The sequence below is a fragment of the Arachis hypogaea genome, chromosome 5 (assembly GCF_003086295.3).
Source record: "Arachis hypogaea cultivar Tifrunner chromosome 5, arahy.Tifrunner.gnm2.J5K5, whole genome shotgun sequence".
NCBI classification, from domain to species: domain Eukaryota; kingdom Viridiplantae; phylum Streptophyta; class Magnoliopsida; order Fabales; family Fabaceae; genus Arachis; species Arachis hypogaea.
In genome coordinates, this window is record NC_092040.1 from 100,852,395 (window position 1) to 100,857,373 (window position 4,979).

A 4,979-nucleotide genomic window follows, 5' to 3' on the forward strand; every position below is an offset into this window, starting at 1 on the left:
ACTAGAGAAAAGTCAATGATTACCCTATATACATGTGGCCACCTCTTTAAACATTTTTTTTTTACCGATTCATGTCTCTAACGTGGAGATTAGAAATGGTTGGTTAAGACAAATTGACTTTAAATAAAGAAGACTTGGTAGCACATGCTGCATGCAGCAACTTGCTACTTTTGTTCATTCTAATATTATCTTACTTTAATTATGTCCAGAAACAATTAGCCCTTGGCACAATTCGAGTTCACTAATACTCAATCTGATGAGGGCCTATTATTCAAAAGAGATCATTGTTTTTGGGAAACAAACCAGACAAGCCAGTTGAACTGAAAAAAATTCTAAAACCGATGCCTACAGTAATTCGAGTTGGGAGCAGGTTTGTTTGAAGAGATATAATTTTTTATAATAATGTTTGAGAAACAATAAAAAAATTAATCTAAATTTGACTTATTTATTATTTATTAATTTTGATAATTAATAAATACTAAGTTTTAGCTATTTTGGGTGATTTTTATTGTCTCCCTAAATATTACCAAATTTTTTATAATTATATGTCTCTTTTTATTAATTTAAATTAAAAAAATAGTATCATAATATGGTTTAGAATTTATATGACTAAAAATAAGGTTTAGAATTTAATTTTTATTGAACCAAAAAAAAAATTAAACATAAAACAACCTGAAAAAAAATCTTATTTTAAGAGATATATTAAAAATATAATTATTTATATATTTTATTTTATCATCTTAAATTTTTTTAAAAAAATAGTACTAACACACACAAAAATTTAAATATTATATAAACCTATATATTTTAGAACGAAAATATTAAGAATTAAAATTAAAATTTAAAATATTAGTCAAATATTAATTAAAGAAGAGTGTTAGGGGCCAGTATTTTTGTTAAATTCTAGTCAGCATCTAATTATCAAAAGAAAATTGAATGATTCTACACTATTAGATACAATTTCATACCATTAAAAATATTATTAATGACTAATTGATAGTTAAAAATCACAAAATTTATTGCCCCTTAAACTTTCTCTTAATTAAAAATAATAATTTTATTAATCATGTAATATTACTCTTTTGGAATGGCCATATACCTTCTCCTAAAAAAGTAATTGACTTTCCCAAAAAATTTGCATGATTTTTATTATTTCATTTGCAAAGAATTAATTAGAAAAATCATCATACTTGTTATTTATTATTAGATTATTATAGAAAGATCATCATTTGTTGTGATGCTGTAGGCAGCAATGTCTGAGAAGTTTGTGGGTATATACGATGAAGGCTGAGAATCTGTTTCAGACTCAGGGGGTCCAATAATTCTATCACACGCAAGTGAAGTAAAGGAGAATGAATAAAATTTTAATTTTAATTATTTTCCTGTTGAAATCTTTCTGCTCGACTTTATTTACTTATGGGTTTTAAAATAATAATAATTATTATTACATGATAAACCAAAACGTGGGGAAAATGATAAGGTGTCTTGAAGGCATTTAAAAAAGCCTAAAGAAGCCATCTTGAAGAAAATAGTGGTTGCACTTGGGATGGAAAATATAGAGAAGAATGCAGCTAAGAATAATAAACACTAATATAAAATAGTTATAGGCTTATAGCATTTGAGTTCTTTAAATTTGTATTATGATTTATTAGCTTTTAAAAGAAATTTGTGTAAATATTCTAAATTTAATGAAATATTTTATTTTATAGATTGTTGCCTCTCATGTAAAAACATTGAATATAATATAATTAAAATTAATTTTAAGATTTTAATGATAATAAAAATGACAACTAAAAATAAACATCATTAAAATTTTAGTATTATTTTAGCAATAATAAAAATGACAATTAAAAATAAATATAATTTTAATTTCAGTAGTATAAAATTTTAGTGGCCACACAAAATTGATAAAAAATAATTGCTAAATTTTATAGATTTTTTGCGATCACTAAAAGTCATTATCGATAATTTTTATAATTGATGCTAAAACTTTTAGTAACAAAACATAATAAAATAACTAATATCTAATTATCAACAAATATGTTAGTGATTATTTTTATTATTATTATTTAAGATCAAATAAATTGTTACTAAAATTAATTTTTCTTGTAGTGATTAGTTGATGATGTTTTTTTTTTTTTTGGTGACTGATTAGTTGATGATGTAGATAGCTTTTAGTTATAGTCTCAAAATTGGTTTATAATTTCATATGACTTAATTAATGTCTACTAATTTTGATATATAATAATTAAGTTCATGTGCCAACATTAATGAATAGCCCTACAATACCACATAGGGACATTTAATTATTGTCCACAAAGCATTATTGTGAAGTGAAAGTTTTGTATGGATTAATAATATAATAGACTAACAAAAGTCAATAAGTAAGTTATTTTAAAAAATTAAAGATTAAATTATTTAATTCGAACATCAGTAAATTACTAAATTATTTTAATTTCTTCGGATAATGTAAGAGAATTAACTTTTTTTCAATTAACATTAACTAATTTTTTTAAAATATGGATAAAAAACCTAAATAAATTAATTGTCAATTTAAATTTATGCAAATTATTCAAAAAAAAAAAACGTTACGTGCATGTTCTTAATGAATATTTTTATGTAAATCTAAGTAGTCATACTCGATTTAGCATTGTTGATAGTAAATCGAAGCATCTATATTCGATTTAATAGAGAGACATGTAAATTGAATCATCCTCATTCGATTTATACATGCATGGTTATGATTTCTAGTAAATCGAACGAGTTCAATTTGATTTACCACGCACATAATGTAATGAATAAATCGACATACATAGGACAAATCGATTTACTATGTATTTAGCAAGATATATAAATTGATGTAAGTTAATTCAATTTATTATGGTGTAGATGTATATAAATAGTTGTTTAATGTGAATTCCTCATCATAGTAACATGTAATGGCTAGTGATGAAAGTTTTATAATTTTGGTGCACTATAGAGAACCGATTAAGAAAAAAATGCGTTTCATAATTAAGTTTACTGATAAGGATTTGCTTAGTATTTTTCTCAAATCTTCAACGTATTTCACCGAGTTTCATAATACTATAATCCAAAAATTGGGGTTGCAAGATGTAAAACAGGTCAAAAAGTTATTCAATAGAATTTCGAGTTTTGTATTGCGGGATGATGTAAAGTATGATTCGTTTGCCATAGATAGTGACAAAGATTTGCAAGTTCTAATCTCGTTAAACTTATAACAATAAAAAATCATGAACTCTAATCAAACATGTTAAATCTACTCGTCGACATACTTAGTTACCCCTTATCCAACATGCATTTGTGATTTGAATACTCTGACACACTATTATCCTTATATTAATACTCTGACCACTATTCGAGATTTAAATACTCTAACAATTATAATATTCAAGTTTTAAACGGTTTAATATCACTAAGCAGCTTCTAAATTCCAATACACTACTACCCGTAAATTAGTACTCTAACTGCTACTTGAAGTTTAGACATTCTAATCATTCTAATAATCAAGTTCTAAGCGATTTAATATCACTAACAATTATTTATTTCTTACAGAAAATAAAAAAAATTAAAATTTATTTACTAATCTCTTCATGCACGCTACCAGCGATATGTGCAATTCCATCCAATCGTAGATTCGATTCGAGTCGTCTTCCATTTCGATAGTCTGCGTTATTTTTTTGGATTTTTGAATTTGGTGGGGTATGATTTGGTGAAATGTAATTCGAATAAAGTGAATTCGAATTATATATATAGCGGGTATGTATGTAATTCAAATGAGGCTATTCCGATTTATATTGAAACACCAAGGTATATAAATCGAATCAAGGCTTTTCGATTTATTAGGATGTAAGAATTCGAATTACAATGGATACAAATTTTGGGCTAATTCGAACTACTCTAATTTGAATTACCATGTGTGACATGAAACTGTGTGCATGCTTAGTAAACCTATTAGTTCTAATTCGATTTAGTGGAAGCCATAGCTAAATTGACATTACTCAATTTGATTTATACGTAGTACAACGTTTCTTAATAAATCGATTTAATCTAATTTGATTTATATAGTTACATGCTTTGAAAGATCTATATAACATTCTTTATTTTGGATGATTCACGTAAATTTGATTGCTATTTAATTTATTTAAGCGATTTATCCTAAAAATATATTTTTTTTATCTTACATTTTTAATTTTTAAATTATAAATCATTAATTATAAATTCTAAAATTTAAATCTTCTAAAAAATTAAATTTTTTAGAATAAAAAAATGAATTCCACTAGGTAATTAATACTCAACCAGCCAACTATCAACTAATTTATCATTAATTAATAATTATTTAAATTTTATTTTTAAAAAAATAAAATCAATAATTATTAATTATAATTGTTTACAGTTAGCTAATTAAGAGTTATTTACTAATATTTTTCTTAAAAAAATTAACTAATATTCCCCGGAAATTGATTTGATATACTTTCTCAAGTGCATCACCATCTAAAAGCCATCGCTAATTATTATCTGATCTTAAATCTTACAGCCCTAAAACCATCCTCGTCTTCCTCCTTAATCTCATATTTGATTACAGAAACCTCCGTAAAGTAAGAGACCTTAGCTTAGTCTTTAGAAATTAAAATCCATCAGTAACGTGGTTCTGGTCAACAGGTCAAGCTATTCTCTTTTTTATCCATGTTGTATAATAAATACATTTAGGCTTTTTTATTAGATGCATGTACATATGGTATAAATTTCAAAACTGAAGCCCATATCAACCAACTCTCACATGCTGGTAGATAGGGACGTACGCTTAGTCTAGTGTATGTATCATTTGTTAAACTTGTGGGTATGTAGGGTTTAGAATTCGAATTTCACGTCATAGTAATGCAAAATTCCACTAGCTCAACTTGATATTTTCAAGATGTAAAAGAATCATTTAAAATAAAAAATAAAATTGATCGAGTAAA